The sequence below is a fragment of the Lepidothrix coronata genome, unplaced genomic scaffold (genome assembly GCF_001604755.1).
Source record: "Lepidothrix coronata isolate B3197 unplaced genomic scaffold, Lepidothrix_coronata-1.0 Scaffold27, whole genome shotgun sequence".
Lineage (NCBI taxonomy): Eukaryota > Metazoa > Chordata > Aves > Passeriformes > Pipridae > Lepidothrix > Lepidothrix coronata.
The window spans coordinates 2774778-2797764 of NW_016690207.1; the positions used below are offsets into that span (position 1 = coordinate 2774778).

Genomic DNA, 22987 nt, shown 5'->3' on the forward strand with positions numbered 1-22987 from the left:
AGGGATGGAGGGTCTGGCGGGCGGCGGGCAGCGCTCCCCCGGGGGGGGGGGGCCGGGGGTCCCCCCGCGGGATGCTCGCCCCGGCCCCCGGGAGCCGCCGCTGCGGAGCCGCGGGGCCGGGAGCGCTCGGAGCGCGGAGCCGCAGCCGCTCGCTGCCCCCCCGGCCACAATCACCCCCTCCCCGGCCACATTCAGCCCCGTCCCGGTCACATCCATCCCCTCCGGACCCGCAGCGAGTGCCCCCCGGGCCGCCCCCTGCACTCGCTGAAGGACTTTGGGACCAGCCCTTTGCGGTGTTTTTAGCGCACCAAGAGTTGAAAAATGCCACGCTCCGGCTTTTCGGCGGAGCCGAAGTTCGCGGGGCGCGGGGAGGGGGTGGCTACAACTCCTGTGGATCAGCCGGGAGCGATCCCCGGGATGCGGTGGGCAGCTGGCAGGGATGCTCCCCGCGGCCCCGGGGGCTGCCGCGCTCGCAGCCCTGCGTGCCAGGCAGCGAGGAAAACGCTCTCTAACTCAAGATTTTTCTCGGGCTCTGGATCGGAAAGGAAAGGGCTCATTGTTCTGGAACGCGTGTCGGTGGAGTTGTGCTCGGGAATGATTTGCCTTTAGAATGTGCGAGGTGCTCGTGGTGTGCGCAGACGTGCGGGGTCGGCGCTGCCCTGACTCCTTTAGCGAACGAGCAGCGCTGAGCCCGGGCACTGGGGGGAAAACTCCACGCAGAAACCTCTTCCTAGGCCCAACTTTATTCCGTGTGATTTACGCCTGAACTCTGGCACAGCCGCGGCTCTGGGCCGGGGCTCTGCGTAGGTGAGCGATGCTGCGAGCGCCGCTCGGCTCGTCGCCCACCAGGCTGGATTCTTTCCTTTCGCAGGGTCGAGACCTCAAGGTTGCGACCCTGGGGGGAGTTAATTGAACAAGCCGGGGGTTCGCTTCGCCTCCCGCTCCCCCTTTGCGGGGAGGTGCTGCTGGCTGGAGGCTCCAGCGCTGTCCCTGCCTCCCCGGGGACCTCCCGCTGGCGGGGGATGCTGAGGGACAGCTCAGCCGCCGCATCCCGGCCGTTCTGACGGAGCGCTGGTGGGCTCCAGCAGCCCCCACCACCACCAGGGGAGATCCCCCCCGGCAGGAACCAGCCCTTTGTCTCAGCCTTTTCTCCGGGAAGCCGCTCAGCAGCCACATCCCGGCTGGATGTGACCGCTGCATCGAGCACAGAGCAGAGCCTCCCCCCCTGCTTCCCTGCGCTGGGAGCCGGGAGCCTACGGCGTTCGGAGAGCGAGGAGCATCCCTCTGGAGTCTCTGGCTCTCCCGTGGAGCAGACAGCACCCAGCAACCAGCTCCTGGGTGCTCAGACGTGTGTGCTCACAGGTAGGAGGTGGATGTGACTGTGCCGGGTGCTCTCCTGCCATGGTTTGCTTTAGTCTTCTTTCACACAGGGGTAGGAGCCATCTGCAGTGAGGCTCCCACCGTGCCAAGGCATTTTTAACGTGTCTTGATGCAAGTCTGCTTTAGTATTTATGTATATTAAGCTGTGTATTTGAAGGGAACCATCTGGGTAGAGAAATCGATGGCGAGTGGCAGAACCTTTCCCTCTCGGTTTCCATTTCGGGGCTGGGCCTGATTAGCGAAGGCAGAAGTTGGGAAAGTTGCTGCGTGGCTCGTTCTGGTTTGCAGGTGGTGCTTTCCCCACACCTGATGTGAATTCCTACCCTGGGATGAGACAGCTGGAGCTGGGATGGGGGAAGAGGGAGCTGACAGGCTGTGCTGAGCAGAGAATGTGTCAGCACAGGGAAGGAGAATGCTCTTTTCTTTTCCTTTAAATGGCCATTTCTCTTAACCCTTTGTGCTCTGGCGCCTGTGGGGATGGTGCCTCTGCTCTTGGGGGTGGGAAGAGGGGGCCTGAGGAAGGTGAACCCCCAAAATGAAGGGCTGTGAGTGAGGACAGACCAGAGTTGGGGTAAAGACATGAACATCTCCCTAAAAAGAATCACCTGTGTGAGGCTGGGTTATAAATGGTGGGGGGGGTTGGAGCAGCTGCCTGCAGTTCTGAGAGGGACAGGCACGGAGACAGAGCTGCTGCTGCTCCTGCAAGTTTCTTGCTGGAGGTTTCTTTTGCAAGCTGTGCAAGGAAAATAAGCCAAGGAGTCATGCGGGCTGGCAAAGGCCTGGACACCTCGATGCCAAGGAGCACTCAGCAATCTGGGGGAGAACGGAGGATGATTTGAGGGACCTGGTCTTCAGGGAGCTCATCAAAGGAGCAGCAAAGCAGGTAGGGGCAGTGCTGCCTCCAGACTGTCTGTTCTGAAAGCTTAAATGTGCCAGGGAATTGCATCTCCCGTGTGTTGTGTGTGCTCACACTGATGTCTTTGCTTGATGGAAAAGCAGAAAGTGAAGTTAAAACTCAGCCAGGAGCTGGGAAAATCCTCAGCTAAATCCTGGCTGATTGAAGGAGTTCTGGTGGGAGAGAATCTGACTGTGATGGAGGATCTTTGTGTTCTGCCACGGGAGCTGCTTTGGCCATGTGGGTTTAGGCTCCTCTTTTGGGAAGAGCTGCTGGTTTTCCATGTGAAATAGGGACAGAGGAGACCAGGAGAGGCCTGGGGCTGCTTTGGCTGGAGGAGGAGCTGTGTGTTTTTACTGGGTGATGCTTGAGCCTGCATGGGAAGGATGAGCTTTGGCCTCAGAAGAGGAAAAGCAGGGGGGAGGAGGAGGGAGGGGTGACACAGGGAATGAAGGAGCAGATACCTGCTCAAAATCAGACGCGGCAGGGCCATATTGGTGGAGGAGAACTCCCTCCTCCAAGAAACTTCATCTTCTTTAAGGTACTTTGAGCTTTATTCTGTTTTTTGTCAGCACTAAGTATGTGCAGGCAGTCGATGTCTTGCCCTTTTTAAAGGCCTGATGATGTGCCTGAGGTGTGGGTATTGATTCTCCCTGTCTTTTAGGGGAGCTCTTCATGGGCAGCACTTGTTAGGGTCAGGTTTGAATTGTTTGGGTTTTTTTTTCGTGCTTCCAGGCAGGCACAAGGAAAGACAAATGTTCTGCAAGTCTTCTCAGAAATGTTTTCTGGGCAAGAGGTTTCTAAGGCAGCACATAAAGGCTGAGGAATCGGCTAAAATGAGGAACCTCTTGCTGTGTGTGTGAACAGGAGGAACACAGGAATGGGGCTTGAGCAAGATGAGAACAGCTTGGAGGGGGTTGCTGAGACTTGAGGGGATGACACAGAGGAATCAGTGGGGTATGAGAAACTCCAGGAGGAAAGCTTTGTACAGGAGTGGAAAAGTTGGCTTGGAAAGGAGACCCAGGGAATGCTGCAGAGCTGTGCCCGTGCTCAGGAGACTGGGAGCTCCAGTTTGTCTGGCTGTACCCTCAGGGGAGCTACTAACCCTGCCATGGCTTCTCTGACAAGAAAAAGGGGGGACTTGGAGAGAGAAAAGGAGTTGTAAAACCTGTGAGGAGGTAATGGAGCAGTTTTAAGGGTCCCCAGGATAACTTTTCACCTGCTCTGTGGGACGTGGCTTGGAAGGACAGTTAACATTACCATGGTTTTTATGTTTGTCCTGGTGCCTGTGGAAGACTTGGTGTGCTACAGTGGATGTGGGAGTTACTGGTGGGGAAGGTGGAGGAAAATGTAGTGAGAACCAGATCATAGAATCACAAAATGGTTTGGGTTGGAAAGGACTCAGCTCCTTCCAACCCCTGCCACGGGCAGGGACAGCTTCCATGGATAGAACATTTCCATGCAGGTCACAGGGAGTGGCTGATGGGCAGGACAGAGCTGGCAGTCCCCACCTGCAGTGAATTAGCACTGACTGAGTTGTTCCAAGAGGAACAAAGGGACAGAGGTGTTGGGAATCAGGTGTTGTGAATCAGGAGATCTGGGGACCGTTGGTCTGAGGTCAGTCAGGTGCAAACGAGCAGCAGGTGTGAAGGGGAGGACTCCTCCTCCTTGATGGGCAGTTAGCAAGGCAGGAACCCCAGTGGGCAGAGGGAGCCGATGGATACAGCAGGAATTTTGCCAGGAGCTGCCTTTCCAGAAATCAGACCTGGGGAAGAGCTGGGATGTCAGGCAGGTGAGTTTTGCTTCTGGGTGCCTGCTGGGAGGGCCTAATTATCACTCAAATACTGGGATGGGTCTAAGCTTGAGGTCAAATCACCTCAGCTTATGTGCAGAGGATGGGTGCCCAGTAGGGAAGCCTTCCTTCCTAATGCTGCTTGGAAGGCTGAGAAAACAGGAGCTCAACATGTTCCAACGGACCTAATTTATTTGGATTTTTCATTAAATCCACCCAAAAGGGACTATTTTGGGAAATAAATAGCAGAACGTGGGCAATAAATAGCTGTGGGATAAGGGGCAGAGTTCAGTGCTGGCTTTCCTAGTTAAGCTGCAGAAAATAGAAGTGTAATGGTCGAGTGCTGATCGGAGGGGAGATAGGTGATTATGTGAAGGTTCCTCACGCTGAGGCTGGGCTTATTTATTATCTTTAATGATTTGGAGGTGGAAATGGATCAGAGCTGGGTTAGGGAGAGCCAATGTGCCAACAGAAAGGGTTTGCTTTTGTGAGAATTAGAAGAGAAGGCTGCTGGCTGTGAGTGTGCCAGTGGTTTGGGAGCAGCAGTTGGTGTAACTCGGGCTCCAGAACTACAAGAAGAAAACCCTGAGTGAATCCTTCCCTGATAATGGGACCTGGAGGGATTCTGTGGGATTCTGCCAGGAGGAGATGGTGTGGTTTGTGTGTGCAGGTGAGGAGGTTCCCGGGGCTGTGTGGATGAGCTGTAGGTGACGGGGAGCCACAGGAGGTGCTGTGAGGTGGCCAACAGTGCCCTCCACCTCGGGGGCTCTGTGGGGAGAGGTGTCTGCAGGGACAGGCTGCTCTTCCCAAAGCCTCTCAGGTCAGGGATTTGCTGCTGGAGCAGGGGCTGTGGATTGCTTTGGAATGAACGGAGGGAACTTTGCTGAGTCCTGCTGAGCTCCTTGTGGTGGGACCTTCCCCTGGATTTTCCAGGGGATGGATGACAGATGGGGTGTTAGTGATTTGTCAGGGATGAAGGAGCAGAGCTGTGAGCTGTCCATCTCCATGGATCCAGCAGTGCCTCCAACCCAGAGGCTCAGGAGTGTTCCCAGTTCTCGAGAGGGAGTGTTGTTGTGAAGTGTCTGATGAGTCTGTGGTCTCACAGTGCCTGGAGGGGGGATTACAGAGCCCAGAGGATTTGGGTTCTGCTCGATTGCAAATCCCTGAGCCAGGTCTCAGTCAGGTGTCAAGGTACCAATGTTTATCCTGCCCATCCTTGGCATGGAAGCAGCTCTGTAACACAATACCCAAAAAAACGCCTGAGCCCAGCCCCCGGTGAGCCATCCAGCCCAGGGGGATTTTCATCTCTGCTGAGATCTCCTGACTTCAAAGTCTGCAGAATTTATTTGCATCCTTCATGAGGGAGAGAGAGCCAGGCATTTGTGGTTTTGGTTTTTGGTGGTTTTTTTTCCCTGAGCCTCTCTGTTCCTCCCCACCCTCTCTTCAGTTTGTTTATTTGGTTAGCTCAGCGTCAGCACAACGATGTGGAAATAAAGCAGAGGAGCTTCCTCTTGGCCTTATTGAATATTCATAAATGGGAGAAATAGATTATACTGGCAATCCCTGGCTGGGCTACAGTTAATGGAAGTTCTTCTTTGACCTTACAAACCCTGCTTTTCAAGGGTTTATAATGAGTCTGCAAAAATTCATCCCGGGCACAAACAAGTCATCTGAGGTCTCAGACCCTGTGAGCACAAAGTCATAATAATAATACTAATTTCCCACCCACTCAGGCATGTGCTCAGCTCCTTGTAGATCTCGCTATTTTTAAAAAGCAGGTTTTTGTTTGATTTTTTTTTTCTTTTTTACCTTTTTGGGAGTGTTTCAATGTGTGTGTTGGGGGGGAGGAGGGTGACTGGTGGGGGACAGCTCTCCCTGTGCTGTGTGACACCGGTTCCCTGCGTTGGTCCCCCTTGGGAGGCTCTGTGGGTCCTTCCCTGGCTCTTCCAGGAGCAGTTTTATGTCCTTAAGATCTCAGCCCGATGAGCTGGGTGATCACACCTCAGCTGGGTCAGCAGAAAATCAGCTCTTGCTCCCTGGCAGTGGCTCTGCACCTTCTCTCCCCTTCCTGAGTCTGAGAGCAAAGACAGTCTGGGCCTCCTGGGGAGGGGATGAGCTGCTAAAAGCCCCTGCAAGGTTTTGTCCAGCCCTAACCTCTTCACGAACTTTGCACTGAAAACCACAGGGTTTGTGGTGCAGTGACAGAAGCTGACGTTTTGCTGAAGGAAGGCGTCGCATTTGGATGCTGAAGGGTTTATTTGATGGCTCCCTGGCCCTGCTCAGAGGCAGAGGGACTGCAAGGCTTGTTGCCACTGATGTTTGAGTGTGTAGTGGGATTCCTGCTGGGCAGCAGCCCCGTGCTTTCTCTTTGGAGGCTGTGATGAAGCAGCAAATTGCTGCTTCTGATGGAGTTGCTCTAAATGTGGCTTGTTTTGGGTCAAGTGACTGAGCCAGGGGCAGAGCCCGCCTGCAAACCCTGGTTCATTGAAACCAGTGCTGATCTGCAAACATGTGCCAAAACTGCTATTTTTCACCCCTCAAAAAAAGGCTTGTCAAAATACATGTTACTCTACCCACGCTGGCTGTTTGCCCTTGCTGTTTTCTTGTTTGCTCTGTGCTTATTTCCCGTTTTTCACTCCACCTCGTGTGTGATCTGGTAACATCTGGTGGTAAAGGATTGTGTGTGTGCACGGGCAGCTCTGGGAGCAGGGCATCACATCTCTTTTTAAGACTGAGAAACGTTTGGGGCAGAGCCTGTGCTAATGCTCACAGAGCATCTGGTCCTCTCCAGGTCCAATTCATCACTGTCTTGCAGTTTGCATTATTGTTCACACCGAGGGAAAGTGGGTGTGAAGCTGGAATAATAATGTTTCACACTTGCTTTGCATTGGTTTTGATATCCAAGAGCATCTCAACCTATCAGAAAAGGCATAAAGGAATTGAGTGGTCGGAAGCTGAAAGCACAGTTGACAAATAACTTCTTAATTACCTTTAGTGAGGAAATGACTGCTGGGCTCGATATTATATCGATGGCAAATGGAAAATCGAGATGGGAATTTTCAATTCTAACTGAAAAGGCTGGAAGGAATCAGGAGGTGAGCTCAGTGCAGTGATTCCCCCAACTTTTAACCTCTTGCTGTACAGTTCTTCCACACGTAATTCCAGCAAGGATATTTTCCTGAATCTGCAGAGAGCCCTGAAAAATACCCCTGTAATATAATATTCCTTGTTTGTTTTCAAAGGGGACACTAGTGGTTAAATGATGGAATCAATGTTGTAGTTGCTTTAATGGAGCCTAATGGCATGAACACATAAAGAACTTAATGCTCTGTGGTGTGTCAGGAGCTTTGTGTTTGGGAAACAGGGTCTTTTGATAGTTGGACCTCCCAAGGGTCTTTCAGGAGACGTGTCTTTGAGTGATTTGGACTGACGTGCCTTTTGTTCTGCTCCTGCTGGGTGTTAAATAAGATTTAAGTCTCCTCAGTCACTATTTAGTTATTGAAGAACATCACAGTCAACACAAATGCAAACAAAACTGTCTGGATGTTTGTTTATGCAACAGATCATTAGGAAGTCTGTAGGAAAAAAAAATATTCTGGTCTGTTAGATAATTAATCTGCATTTTAAGAATTGTCTAAAGACATATTTGCAAGCTAGTCCATTGAGCTTCTGCTCATCTAGTCAATAATCCCCACATTTAATAGTCCCTGAGAATGTATTTCCATAATGTGCTGTGAACAGTCGAGAAATCTGCGTCTTTTTTTGTCTTAAGATGTCAGTGCTCACACATTTTCTATGACAAATCTTTTTTCTGACTGTGGGTGAAAAATCCAGACATATCAGCTTCCAACTGGTAGGGCTGGGGACAGGGGGAGAGAAAGGAGAGGGAGAGAGAGAGAAAACTGCTGGGAGCAAAGCCCTGGGTCCAGATCCCGGGATGAGTTTGCAGTTTCCATCTGGTACGAGATGCCAGGGGTGGGGAGTCTGCAACCCAAAATCCACCCAAACCCCAGCCAGAATCCACCTTTCCTGGCTCCCATGCCCCCCAGGTCCTTGTACTGTTGGTGTTGGAGAGGCAGGAGGATCTGAGGTATGTCCTGAGCTGGAGGAAATGCTCTGATGGCAGCGCTGGAGTCCCAGGCTGGGAGATTTATTCTGGGATTTGAGGGATGGAGCTTGTTTGGCTTTGCTGCAGTAGAGCTGCTGGGACCTGCCAGGACTCCCCTGGCCCTGCCTGGGATCCCCACAGCAACAAGTTCCCTCGTGGATGGTGGCCCAGGCTCTGGTTTTGGGGTGTCTGCAGCACAACCAGCCCCCCATGAGTCCTCTGAGCCAACACCTCCTGTGCTCCCACACTGAGGGTTTGAGACAGGCTGGGAAAGTTCAGTCAATTATCCTGGTTTATTGTGGAAAAGCACCCAGACAGCTTGGTTGGGGTGTGATAATTTACTAATCCAGAGCAACAGAGCAGGGAGGGAAACCCACACTTGGAGAGAGGGACCCCTTGGGAGTCGCCACATCAAGGTGAGAAGCTGGAGCTTAATTTTGTTATCTTATCAATAACTAGCTGGTCTTGGTGCTGTGTTGTGAATTCTCAGGAGTGTTAATGCTATCTCGGGCTGTCTAAGCAAAGGAATAATGAACACAAGCAGGAAGAGCATTGTGTGCAGTCCTGGTATCTATACCTTAAAAATGATGTTGGCAAACTGGAGAGAGATAAGGGCAGAGCTACGGGGGTGATGTGAGGGCTGTAAAACAGGCTGGAGAGAGAGAGACTGAAGCTCAACCCGTTTCTTTTAACTAAAGGAGTGATTTGATTATTGCCTGTAAGTACTTAGGCAGGGGAAGAGACTTCTGCTGGCCAGAGGTATGAAGGCAGGACGTGGTTCTGTGGCTGGCTGCTCAGATAAATTCAGACAAGGAAAAGGCATGTCTTATTTTTGTAGAGCTTTTTATTTAAGCACAGGAGCAAATTACCCAGGGCTTGGTACATTTGCTGGTTTTAAATTGAAATGATACATCTTGCCGTGTTCTCTTAGGTCAACTGCAGGTTTGGTGTGGGGAAAACACTCACCGTGAGCCAGCCACAGCTAAAACAAGATTTGCAAAATGGTCATTATTGCCCTTCAGATATTTCAGTTATGCCATGAATGTTTCTTTTTTTTTATTTTTTTTTATTTTTTTTTGGTGCAAAACCCTGCAGGGTTTGAGGCTGTAGTTTGGAAGGTTGGGTTGCTGTCAGCCAAGCCCATGTCTAGGTCTCAGCCAGTTAAAGAATCCCCTCTTCCCACTGCTGATAGGGCAGGAAGAGCCTTTTGGACATGCCTCAAGTGGCTGAAGGGGTTCTGCTTTCACCAGACCCACGTTCTTTCTGCTTTTCCATGAGACACTCCAAGGCTCCTGCACAGAAACCAGGGATGCTGCACCACAAACCCCTTCTGCCCCCACCTGAGACACCTTCAGCAAAGCCAGGGAGGAAGATGAAGAGGCATCATTACCCCTCAGTGGGTGGCTGGCACGTTAATTAGGGCACAGGGCATGTCTGGGGGGGTTCCTCTCACCTCATCCTCAGCTCCTCACCAACCTTAAAGCTGCAGAGGGAAAGGCAGGAGTGGGAAAGGAGCAGTGGCAGGAAAATGCAGCTTGGAACAAACCACATTCCACAAGGGATCTGGGCAGGGAGGCCGTGTAGCCACCATCCCACAGCCTTGCCTTGTCTCCATCCCCCCCTCGGCAGAACTGAAGGATGTTTCCTTTCTGATGGTGGCACCTGAATTTTTGCTTGCCTTTCAATGCTTGATGCTGGCGCACTGAGGAAAAATTAAATTAGTGCTGTATCAGTGGTGGGGAGAGATTTCCACGTGCAAAACCACGTTTTGCTTAAGTTAGTAATATTGTAAGTGTTAATTGAGTGTTCATTGATTGCCTGTCTCTGCCTTGATGTGATCTGTTCTTCTCCACTCCGGCAGACACCCTACCCCTGATTAGACAGCAGAGCTGCTCTTGCACCAGTTAAACTGTCTTGGCTGTTCATTTTTTTTCCCCCCAGTGTTTCCCTTTTACCAGCTGTACAATTAGCATCTCCTCCTCCTCCTCCTCTTTGGAGCGAGCTCAGCCTGCACACCATCCTTGTTCTCTCCCAAGTACCTTTAATGCTTTAATACTTCAGGGTTTTTAAGTGGCCCTAGATGAGAGTTGAAGCAGGGGACGTGTTTGAACTCGGTCCAAGAGCTGTTGCCTGCGTGGATTTAGGGTCCTGATTTTCCCCACAAATTGCTTGGTTCATTAGAGGTTCTTTGTTGCCGAGGGTCCAATTATGGGAGTGAATAGTGTTTTATGGGAATGGAGGTGGGGGAAGAAAAGCCAAAGCCTTTCTCCTTTAATGGTGTCTGTTGTGTAAATGGCTCAGCAATCAGGTAATCATGGGCAGGTCGTGCTGGTGGCTGGTAACCGGTCCTACCTTGTGCCAGAGCCCTCCTGTGACCCAGAGGAGGGGCTGGCAGCACGTCCCAGCGATGCCCTGCACCAAACCATGCCCCTCTTCTGCATCCACCTCTGTGTCCAGAGTAATTGCACTTTTTCCCCCCTCAAAGAATGAGGCTTTGTGGCATTAACACAGTTTTGCATATTCAGTTATTTCTCCTCTGCCAGGTTTTGCAGTGGAAGCTGCAAGATCTGTGGTGGGCTTTCCTGGGCTGAAAGATCTTCCTGGTGTGTGTTTGGTGGGCTTTGAGCACTTCAGAAAGATTAATTAACCCGAGGTGAGAGAACTGAGATTTAACATTTGTATAGGGAGGAGAGAAATTAATATTCCTTCTGCCATGCTGAATATGTTTAAACTTCTGCTTTCAGCTTGTCTGACTTGGAATATCTTCTAACTTGTACAAATGATAGAACAATTTGTTTTAGATGATGAGTTATGAGAATATTGCTCATAGACCCAGAACACGACATTTTCAATCACATCTTTATTGCATCGGTAAGAAAAAAGTGATTTTCTGTATCTTGACATGCTTATCCTTTGGAGACCAAGTCTATTATCATATTGTATAAGAATTTGCTCCGTGGCTCCTTGGTCTGTGGGAATATCATCACATCAGGAGGAGAATCCTGCAGGGTTTATTGCAGCTGTTACAGAAGTGGAAAGGGCAGCACAAGTTCACATCAGGAGGTGCCTTTCAGGAACAGGAAAATGACTTAATAAAGGTGTGGTGGTAAAAACAGAGGAGTTCCAGTCATTTTGTCTCTTCGGTTTTTGCCAACGCGCAGCTTTGAACTTGAAAGGAGGATTAGAAACTTGCTTGTGATGAAATGGAGGTGGAGATTCCCTCGCTGGGGATCCCAGATTTTTAGCAATATATCAGAAATCAGGGGCTGAACGATCAAATCGTTCTTCCCAGCCCCGAGCTGAGGTCACTGATGGAGTTTGTGTTGCCTGCAGGGCTCATCCTGCTGGGAATTGCAGTGGGTCGAGTTGTTCTGGTCGACTTCATGGTTTTATTTTTTTGGTGAGGGGCATCCTGCTGGAAAGCCTGAGCTCCTGGAATGTGGCACATTAACGTGGGGTGATGCTCCAGGAGCTGGAAATGCTGCTCTGAACTTACAACTCGGAGCAGTTTTCTCCTTGGCTGTTTATTGAGCAGATTCCCAGTCACAAAACTCTCACTGGGGTTAATACAGTGCAGCTGCTCTGCTCCATTTGCTTGCACAAATGCAGCTTTTAGAGCTGTCACATATGCTAGATGGGAACACTTACCCCTCACCTGCTCCTCCTTGGAGTGGCAATTTTTGGAAGGGATTCCCAAGAACGAGGGAGATGATGGTTGTGGCTGTGCATTAGTGCATATGTCAGGGCTAGAAACCCACCATTTCCAAGCTGCTGGGGATGGATGAAACACTCAAAAATGCAGTTATACAGATGGAATCTGTGGGCTGCAGACCTCGGCTCGGGCCCTCCTGGTTCTGCAGCTTTGTTTACGTGCAGGTTTTCGTGCTGGGTTTTGATTTTTCCTATTATTGAGGCCGTTGTGTTTTTACAGAGTTGCATTACTCATTGATTCCTTTTATTCCTCTCAAGTTTGCCAGCCATGACTAATGAAGAGTTTTGCTGCAGCCTGTTGTGGAGTGGACACTCAAGCTGGTTGAAAAGGGTTTTTTAGTTTCTTTTTTTTTTTTTTTTCTCTCACACCACCTAAATTTGATACTGAAGAGCTGGTGCCTTCAGTGGGAAGCTGTGTCTCCTTTCTTCCCTGCCTCCAGCCCAGGAGAGGATGATTCAGGAGACTCAAGAGTTAAGAGGATGATTCAAAAGTTGAAAATCTCCCCAGTTTGGGTGTGGGCTGGTGCTTCAAGGCCAGGTTGGGTGGGCTTGGAGCAACCTGGGCTGGTGGAAGGTGTCCCTGCCCATGGCAGGGGGTGGAATGAGATGGGTTTTAAGGTCCCTTCCAACCCAAACCTTTCTGTGGTTCTGTGGCCTTTTTAGTCAGATCAGTGCATGTCTGCTAGAGCACCATCCCCATGTTGTATCCTGGGAATTCCTGACAGAGGGCTGTGTTTTGTGGGACCATCAGGACTCCTGATGGATGGCAGGGCTGGAGGAAACGTGCTGCCTTTTCCTTTCCAGCGCCAATAAGGTTTCTAGTTCGTTTTATTTCCATTACAGGGGTGTTTGTGCTTTAATGAACAGCTCCAATCCGGTGAAAAAATGAGTTTATTTCCTGGTGAAGGGACGAACTTCTGTCCAAGTGAAAATCTGAGGCATTGAACCTCTCAGCAACTGGCCTGGTGTTGCAGTGTGAGGGTGTTTCTGGTCTCCCAACCTCTCCTCCCTGTTCCCAGCAGGATGACCCGTTAGGGATCATTTAATTCCAGCACTATCCATGTTTTCTGTTTAGCACTGACCCTGAATGTTTTAACGAGGTCACAGGCAGGAACCTCCACCCCTGCTGGGGACACCTGAGTTTTTCTGCTTCACTGCTGAGTTGCTGCCATGATTTTTGTCTCTCTCTGCCTCTCTCACACGAGGCTTTGTCTTGCACACCCAGCAGCTGACCCAGAGTCTGTTCTTCCATCTGTTTGGTCACATCCCTGAGCCCCCAACTCCTGCTGCTTGAGCTGATGCTTTCTTGGCACTGTGTGTTTCTGAAGTCACTCAACCCTTGGAATGCTCCTGGATCCAAAAAAAAAAAAAAAAAAAGAAAAAGGCAGGGAATCTACCAGTACTTTAAATACAAATGGTTCTAACAGTACTTTAAATATAAACGATTCTCCCCACCTCCTAAAATGCAGCTGCTTTGCCTGGACAGCTTGATGGACTGATTTAAGATTAAAAGAAAAAATTAAAAATCTATGAATTTTAGTTTTAGGGTGATGAGCACTGGGTTCACTGACACTTGGGATGTGCTTTGGGGTCGTGGCGTTTTAGGATGCTGACAGTGTTGGGAAGAGCAAGTGGATGGTTTGAGTGGCCTTTCACTCCAAGAACAATGGAGATATATATATATATATATATATATATTCATAAAGGATGTGTGAGAATTTGGATCTTTATGACCCTGCTTTGCCTGTCTTAACTGAATAATTTGGGATGTGGGAACCTTTGGATACGCAGCCATGAGTATCTATTAAAAAATTCAAATACCCTTCCTAAAAAGGAAAAGAAAAAAAAGACAGTAGAAAACAGATTGAGATGATTTTTTATTTTTTTTTTAAATTAGAGGAAGCTGTTGTCTTGTGGACTCGGGTGTTCCCACGGAGATGACGAGCTCCTGAATTTTAATTCACTGCACATTTTTTATTCACTTTCTTCCAGATTCTCTCCCTGAACTTTGCCCCGTGGGTGGGACCGGTGCTCGCCTTGTTAGAGCATCCAAAACCCTCTAATTATTGGGGAAATGGCCTTCAGAGGCTGAGAATTATCAACCCAGCTGCTGTACCTGCCTTGGCTTTTTGGTGTTCTGGTTTTCCAAGGTGTGGATGTAGATCCTTAATTTAAACAGCAGGGATTTGTAGGTGGGATTGGGGTGTCTGTGACTGCCCTGTTCCTGCAGGATGAGGTGTGCTGGGGTGTTTTCCTGTCGGGTATCCACTCCTGTCCATGAGAATTGTTTTGTATTTGGGGTGTTGTTATTTTGCAACTGAAACAAAGTAACCTGGAATTTCATTTGTTTATTTATTTATTTATTTTAACATGGAGCCACTGGGAGCAGTTACTCAGTGAACAGAAAAAGACACCAGCCCTAATGATGACAAGGGAAAGTTCTTTATGGGATCTGGGAGCAAAAGGCAGGGAACAAATGGATCCAGCCTGCAGAGGCACAGGATGGAATTCATCAGGGAAACAGGGCTTCCAAATAATTCTGTATGCAGTTGTTAATGTCTCAGGTGATTAGTTAGGGCCTGCTTGTCCCATCCTTCCTGGGCAAAAGTGCCTGCAAGAAGGAAAAAGGAGGTTGTGGGAGCTAAAGAAAGATAAAGAAGCGGCACCAAGGGTGTAAGAGCATTATAGAGTGGTCTGGGAGGATGAAAAACAGGAGGAAAGGGTTCTAATGGAGGCATCTGTCTGGATTCCAGCTCTCTGCAGCCAGGCAGGTATTGGCAAGATGCTTTGTGTGTGTGAAAGCAGCCAGTGGCACAGAGAGGGGGGAGGACAGTTTGCTGCCTTGTTTCCTTTTCCCATCTGCCTGGGGAGGGATAACCTTTCAGTCCCGTGGTCCTTGCAGTGTCAGGTGTAGAAAAGGCAGGAGGAGGCAGTTTAGGCAGGAGGAAAGCAGAAAGAAGCTGAGCAGAACCACACTCAGAACTGTCCCAGCCAGCTCTGGGGCTGGAGTCACATCCCTCCCAAAGCTGAGTGCCCAGAAGTAAAGGTGTAGAGCCAAATCAACAAGGGAAGTCTCTGTGTGAGGAGGATTTGGGAGCAGAGATGTTGTTCCCCAGTCCTGCTCCAGCCACGGGTGTGAGGTTGTGCCCCTCACTGCATCGTGGTTACTCAGAGAGCTTTGCTTCTCTGCCATTTGCTTCCCAGCAATTTTTTCCATCTATTTTTCCACCTATTACTCTGTTTCAGAACTCACTTGTGTCACCTTGGCCCTAGTCTGTGGTTGCCAGGTCCCAGTGCTCTGGCACAGCTCTGCTTCCCTCTCCTCTGCTTTCCCAAGGCCCCCAGCCAGTGTTTCAAAGGTTGGGAGCTCTAGTCTGCAGTTTAGGCACAAAAATCACCCTTGGACTGTTGCATCTCTGTAGGTAATGAGCTTGTCTGAAACAGAAACCGATTCTTTGGGTGCCCAAATCTGAGTGCTGGCATCTGCCATGTCAGTGTGAGGGGAAAACCAGGCCAGTGCCTTTAGAAAGTGGCTGTTTCTGTTTAATTTTGCTTGCCAGTTTGGGACTGTAACCCCCAGAGCTCCCGTTTGTGCTGCTGCTTTGGCTGGGCCACATGCACAGCTTTGGATGGCGATGCAGCAGCAGCAGATTTCCGAGCTGGGCTTGCAGAGGGCAGTTCAAATAAGATGGGCCATCAGTTCTGTTCTGTAATGTTTGATTTATTAAGGCCTGGGAACCCGCAGCCATCTCAGTGCTGAACACATGCCCGCAGGAATCAGAGAGAAACGATCTCAAAGCGAGGCAATGAACTCTCCTCAACGGCACAAATTGCAGCAAGAAAAATCGAGGCTGGACATCAGGAAACGTCGTGGAACTGTAAAAATAGTGAAGCGCCAAAATAGATTGCTAAGGGGGTTTGCAGAGTATCCGTCACTGGAGATTTTAAAGAACAGATTAGACAAATGGCTTGGAAGGATTGAGCTTGTTGGATGGACGGGAGGACTAACAGAGCTCTTCATTTACTCCCCGTTTCCCACAGTCCCTCCATCAGTGTCACATCCTGCACTGCCCAGAGGCAGAGACTGTCCCCCTGCCTGGCTTTGGCTGTACAGACAGACCCAAACTTAACCTCTGCTTGGCACAGCCTGGTTCTGGGGCTGGCAGACTCTTTGGGGCAAGGGGATTTGGGGTTAAATTGCTCTCTCCTAATACCTTGTTTTAGCTTCCTAACCACCCGTGCCAGGTATTGACAATAACACACGAGCAGCACCTTGGGCTGCTGCAAACTCAGGTTTAATTCACAGCCCTGCACAGACTCCCATGAAACCCTGGGCAGGGCATATGAAGCTCTTGAACACAGGCCAAACTTTCAGCAAGAAGTAGAGGTCTCCGTGTTAGGGACATGAGATAAATTCCGTTCTTTTACAGTCCGTGGTTGATTAGAGATTGTGGTAATCACAGAATGGTTTGGGTGGGAAGGGACCTTAAAAATCATGTCATTCCTACCCCTTGCCATGGGCAGGGACATCTTCCACTAGCCCAGGTTGCTCAGAGCTTCATCCAACCTGGCCTTGGACACTTCCAGGGATGATGGGGCAGCCACAGCTTCTCTGGGCAACCTGTGCCAGGGCCTCCCCACCCTCCCAGGGAAGAATTTCTTCCCAATATCCCATCTAAACCTCTTTCAGTTTGAGGCCATTCCCCAAACTTTACAGTAATAAACTGGTCTGGCAGTGCACTGGCACCTCTGCACCCCTTTTTGTACACTGGGGGTGGTTCTGCTCCCCGTGATGTGCAGTGCATCCTTTTCAAGCAGGTTTATGTAAACTGTGACGAGCCTTATAGGGGAAAACATCAGAGACCTTAAGGCTTTCAGGACTCTGGAAGGATCAAAAAAAAAAGAAAATAAATTCGGAAAATTAAATATTTCTGACTAGGGCATGCTAAATCTTTTGCTGTTTAGGAAGGTGAGAAATTAAAATTGCAAAACAGGCGGCGAGGGAGCGAGTCGGGTGTGCGTGGCGGGGCTGGCTGGGTCTCCCGACTTCAGAGAGACTGTGAGAGGGAATCAGCAGAGACACAGAGCTCCTTCATATTCAGGGAAGTCTTAAAAGCCCTGTGTGACAGGGCTGTGGGCTTCGTTTGCACGGGCAGGAGAACAGCGAGCTCCTGCCACGCAGTGCTGAGCCCGCCTGGGTCTGTGGTTATTTGACTTGGGAGTGTTTTTTCCCCTGGCTCTGTGGTGCTCTGATATCAGAGCGATGAGAAGATCGAGGGGGGCCCTCCCCATATTTGTGTCCTTTCACTGCTTTGTTTTAATCCACAAAAGAGAAACCGGGGAGCGAGCTGAATAGGAGGTTCCAGATGAAAACCCAATTTATAAATCTGTAAGCACGGGGAGAGGGGAAGGAGAGAAAGGCGTGGGCTGCCTGGTGGTCTGCAGAGCTTCAGGATCAGCTGCGAGACGGGGAAACTTCTGCCTGCAAAGAGGAAAATCACGGGGTGTTTGATTTGATGTGGAGAGACTGCATTCTCTGTCTTACAGGGCTGTGTTAGCACTCTCACTGTAACAAAGCACAAATTATATCCTCCCTGTGGAAGAAAACCACTTCTGTTCAGCCTTTTGCTGGCCTGCTGGCTCCCTGAGGCCAGGTTTGGCTGTTTGAAGCAGGAGACACGGCGGTGTTTTATTTCAGACCGCAGCACGTTCTCCACGAGGTATCTGATGCATTAACCTGTCAGATGCCCTCACTGCCAGCCTGTTGAATATCCAGGCCTTCAAATGTGGGAAAACCTTTGGAAAAACCTGGGTTACAGTCTCCAGGGCTGCAGCAAGGTGGAGCTGTTTTGGAGACATGAAGCTCTGGGTGGTCTTGGAGCAGGGTGATGGTGTCCCCACCTCACAGGGGGATGGAGTGGCTGGTTCACAGTTGGTTGAGGCATCTCCAGAACATGCCAGGAGTGGATTCTGCATCTCCAGAAGCCTGTCCTTTTTCCCACCTGGGAGCTTTTGGGGCTGAGCTTGTCATGCAGAGGGACCAGAGGCCCCTTTGCCCTCCCGGGGGTGATGGCAGGCGGGTGCCAGGCAGCAGCCCCTTCCCTCCCCTGAAGCGTGGCCCTGGCAGCTCCAGTGCCTCCGTTACTCTGGCAACAAACTGCAGTCAGACAGCACCAAGCAGCTGAATTCAGCCCCTTGTTCCAAGAAAAATGCTCTCATTGAAGCCGAGCCCGGAGCAAAACCCTCCTGCCTTTGTCCTGCTCAACCACACCGACCACACCGACCGTCCCCTTCGGGCACCACGGGCCGGGGGGGGGGGGGGGGGGCATGGGAGGGGGTGCCCCGAAGAGCTGGGTGTCCCCATGGGGGCCACTGAGTCACCTCCCTGGCGTTGGGAGCCCCAGGGACACGGGAAGGATGGTCTGGGGAGGTGAGAGAGATGGATGGAGGGGGAGATGCTGGGCAGGGGTGAGACAGGGAGACCCACTGGCAGCAGCAGGAGCTGTCACAGTGACAGGGCTCCACGTCAGCAGGAGATGGGAATTCTGCCCTCATCCCAGCAGCATGAAGGGAGCCTTGCAGAGCACTCCCCTCTCTGCTTGTTTGCCGGCTTACAAGGGTAACAAAAGCCTTCGTGGCACACTGGGGATGTGCTGCTTCTCTGGGATCCAGGGAGCTGCCCAGAATGATAATTGGGTGCTTTTCCTTTTTTTTTTTTTAAGGAGCTAACAGGCTACTGCACAAAGTAATTAACTGGACAGATGGGTACAGCAGAATTTGTAAACGTTGACAGCAACAATAAGGCTTTTTTTTTTTCTTTAAAGGCCCTGTGTCAGCAGAAGGGCCCCAGGTTGGGGCTGGCTTTCAGGGAAGCAGCTAAAACAAATGACTCTTTAAAAAATTAATAATCTTCATGGCTGCAGATGATGCAGGTGTCTGGTGGTGGTGGCAGGGAGGACAGCCAAGGGATGGGAGAGCAAAGAGGCCAGGATTTCAGTGCAGCTGCTTTGCTTGTGTGTATATTCATGTTGCCCATGCAGAACATCCCCTCTTTGTGCATGTGAAGGGGTAGTTTCTCATCAAATGTGTGAGAAGGCTGAAAAAATATGGTTGTTGCAGGACCAAATCCAATCAGGGCTTTTTTTTTTCAGATTGTTACCTGCACTCTGGGACTCTCAGATTCATTTCAAGTTGTCTGTAATGGGTGGTTAAAATGCTTATTTTGCTGCAGCCTGGTCGTGCTCGGTTAAAGAGGGAAGATGTTTGTTTCTCCCACGCTTGCTCACCAGTCCTTTCAAATGTCAGGTCTTCCCCGTGTGCCACATCAGCCTTTTCAGTCCTTGCTGTTTGCTGGTTTAATTATGTGTGGGTTGTTCTTCCCTTTGTGTGGAAGGGATGCTGGTCCATCCTGCTGCAGTGACCCCCTGGCTGTTGGACTGTCAAGGTGTCACCAAAGGCAGACAAAATCCAAATCAGGGGGCAGTGGCTGCAGGGAAGCAGCTCACACAGAATCCCAGAATGGTTTGGGTTGGAAAGGACCTTGAAGATCTTCATTCCACCCCCTGCCATGGGCAGGGACACCTTCTCTGAGGTGTCCAGCCTGGCCTTGGACACTTCCAGGGATCCAGGGGCAGCCACAGCTTCTCTGGGCACCCTGTGCCAGGGCCTCCCCACCCTCACAGGGAAGGATTTTTCCCTGATATCCAATCTAAACCCGCTCCCTGCCAGTTTGAAGCCATTCCCTTGCCCTGGCACTCTGTGCCCTTGTAAATAGTCTCTCTCCAAGAGAGACTTGCTCGGGCACCCCTGGGCTGTGCTGCACGGTGTAATTACTCTGACTTGAGCAGGAGTGGAGTGCTGGTGTTGATTTATAACAGGTTATTGGCTCTGTGCTGATATTGGTCTGCTCAGCAGGACTTGGAGGATGTTGTCCTCCAGCATCAGCATCCTGGGAGACCTGTTGGAAGTTAGGCAGAAGCCCATTCTCCCTGTCAGCTCCGTGTACATCATCAAAACACCCATCCTTCAAATGAAATATTGCAGACGTGGGGAAAGACACTTGTTGCAAGCGTGAATACAACCCAGCAACAGGTTTGTGGGTTTGGTGGCAGCTCCAACCCCGTTCCCACCCACCAGGGGTTGTGGGTCAGCTGGGGATGGAGCAACCCAGTGCCAGGGGGGACCTTGCCCCAGGCCTGAAGAGAACAATTTCATTTGGGGTTGGTTTTTTGCATGTTTTTTTGCTTATTTGTTTGGTTTCAGCAGCATAAATCTGTGTCCTCATGTGGTTTGAGCTGTGGGGGTTTGGTAACATCACAGCAAACACAAAGTCACTGGGAAGATGGTTTTTTTTTGAAGCTGCACCCAAGGAGAGCATCTCTCTCTTTCTCTCTCTCTCTTTCTCTCATCATCTCCAGGCTCCTCCTTTAATTAGCAGGCAGGAATTGGGACAAGTTGTACCAACTGCATAAGTGGGGGCAGATGGGGAAGGGAACTGCTGGAAAATTGGCTTTGTGAGCGTGGCAGGATCCATCAGGGAGGGGGAACACGAGAGGAGAGCGGTGCAGGCGCCTCCTGCATCCCCAGCGACCTGGAACACCCTGGCACAGGGAATGGAAAGCACTCCACAGATCAAACCTTGTCAGGAAAACAAGGAACAGCAGTGGGGGAACCTTGCCTAAATCATGCTTGGCTTAATCAAGTTAACTGTTTTATGGGATTGTGATTAGAGCTTTCAATAAGTTGATGGCAGAAGTGCTGTGGTTCATGCTTCTGGTTTCCTCTTCTTTCTCCTTGTAGGATTGCCCTACTTTCCCATCCCTGACAATGAATTTTTTATTTATTTATTCTTTTTAAGGTCTTGCAATGGGAGAGATTTGGTTTTCAATATTTTTAATAGAAAAAGAATGAAAGTCTTTCCTTTAGAAAGAGAAGGAGGAGCCTCATGATTTCCCAGGTTTGGAAGCAGCAGTTTGAATTATTGTTGATGCTTTGGTTTTTTTCCCTGCTTTGCTGTAGGACTGAAGAACCTTATTCTGCTCTGAAATTTGCTTGTTTTGGGGATGAATTGAGAGTTTTGCTTACTTTCCACTGTGCTTAGTTCAGGCTGCTGTTTGCAGTGAGGGGATGGTTGGGCTGATGTCCCAGGGATCACATCTCCTGCAGCCTCCCCCTCCAGTCCTGGCAGGGGATTTTGGCTGGATTTCAGGGATGAGGGAGATCTCTGCTGGGATCTCCTGGACAGGGGAGTTTCTGCTTGAATGTTTCTGTGAGCAATGAATTCATCTTTTTCCATATAATGCAGCTTCTGGCTGCTCCAAGATATCCTTGAGTTCAAAGTCATCCAGATTGGGCACTGACAGGGACAATGGGTGAATCAAAATAGAGAAGTGCAAGTATTATGCAGCCAGGATATTTTATTTTATTGTTTTTTTTAAAGAATAGGAATTTTTCTGATGCTGGAGGTGGCAAAGGCTGGGCATAATTCTCCCTCAGGACAGGTTAATCTCCTTTTCCTTGCAATTTGCTCCAAATCTTTTGGTTTGGTCAGAAACCAGACCTAGGACTGGCCAGGGCAGCATCTGATCTTGTGGAACAATTACAAATTTTGATGGTCTCTTTGCTTCTAGAAGCTGAGATCCACCAAGCTCATGGGCCACCAGACTTCACACAAAGAGCAGGGAAAGGGAAAACATCTTCTTATTTTTTTTTGGTCACTATAAAACCAACTTTACAACAAACTGTGTGTTGTGGAGGAATCGTCTCCAATGAGACCAGCTGCTCGTTGTTCTTTTAGGGGAAAAACCTCCAGACTTTTTCGGGTGGCTTTTCTGTTAAAAGCCAGATGATTCGAACAGGTTTGAAATCCTGTTTATCCAAAGGCTCTGCCACAGGCAGAAGGGACTGGTGGGAACACAGCCACCAGTGTTGCATCCCTTGGATTCCTGCGCTCCTGGCACAGTGTTCAGGTCACCGACTCCTCAGATAAAAGGCTCCTGACTTGAACACAAGAGCTCTGCTCCAAACTGCTCCAGTTCATCACTGGGTGATGAGCAGATGCTCTCCCAAACCTCCTGGAGCTCCGAGCTGCCAGCAGGGAGCAGGAGCAGGTTGGGAGCCTGTTTGCTCACCAGGGGGGACCAACCAGGGCAGAACCCCCTCTGTGGTCATGCAGGGGCACTGGAGGCACAATGGGAGCTGGAACTGGTCCTGGAGCAGCAGGAAGGGAACATCTGCCTGGGCTCTGCTCCAGAGAGCCTGGAGCAGGGGAAGGGTGACTGGCAGTGCAATATCTGGGCTGGAGAAGGGAAGCAGAGGTCAGAGACATGAGAGGGGACACACACAGCACCCCTGATGTGCTGCTGCTTTCATCCTCTCAGGATTTTTCTTGCTGTTCCATTTGCTGCCCCTTTTGCCAGGAGTGAACAGGTAACATAGAAATATCCTAAGAAAGACGTAGAAATCAGTGGCAGCACCTGGAATAAACCTGACTCTGTCCATTGGCACCTTTTCTGGGTGAAAATGTGGCAAAGTGCAGCCAGGAGGGGCCAAGCTGGGCATCAGCAGCCAGGCAGAGGAGGGAGGCTCCCAGCAGTTGTTGCAGGAAACTTCTCCAAGCCACTGAAGTGGGAGGGAAAGCAGTGACATTGGATATGTAAAAATACATGAATAGTATAATCAACTGGAGTATTGGCTCCTGGCAGCAGGCTGGAAGCACTGCTGTGTCCCTGAATGCAGGCACTTGGCTTTTAGGTCATGGGAACAATTGCACTGGGGAGGGGAGGGGAATGCAGGTCGTGTCCCTGCTGCTTGTCAGCCCCCTTCCCTCTCCATCTCCCCCAAAATCCTGGGATCTCATCCCTGTGGGCAGCCTGGGGGCTGACCCAGCCAGGGAAAACACATGGCATGGAGGAACCTGGATTATCCCATCTGCCTCCTGCTCTGTGTAGGCTTCAGTAAACCTGGGAGAGTTGGAGGAGGCTCCAAAATAGCAAAAATACATAGGTGGAAAAATGGTTGCAGTTTTGGAGCTGAAAAACAAAAGTCACGTTTCCTCCTTCTCGTGGTCTCCTTTCCCTTCTGCTCTCTTTTCCCTTCTTAT

The 22987-nt window shown here is 50.2% G+C and overlaps 1 protein-coding gene across 1 annotated transcript in view; it reads left to right on the plus strand.

Moving 5' to 3' along the window:
* Positions 1–2066: 2066 nt before the first annotated feature.
* Positions 2067–22987, plus strand: part of GRIK4 (glutamate ionotropic receptor kainate type subunit 4) — a 181168-nt gene continuing 160247 nt past the window's right edge. Inside the window, exon 1 of the mRNA XM_017809444.1 lies at positions 2067–2263. The gene's annotated coding sequence lies outside the window, so the exon portion shown is untranslated. The remainder of the gene's footprint in view (positions 2264–22987) is intronic.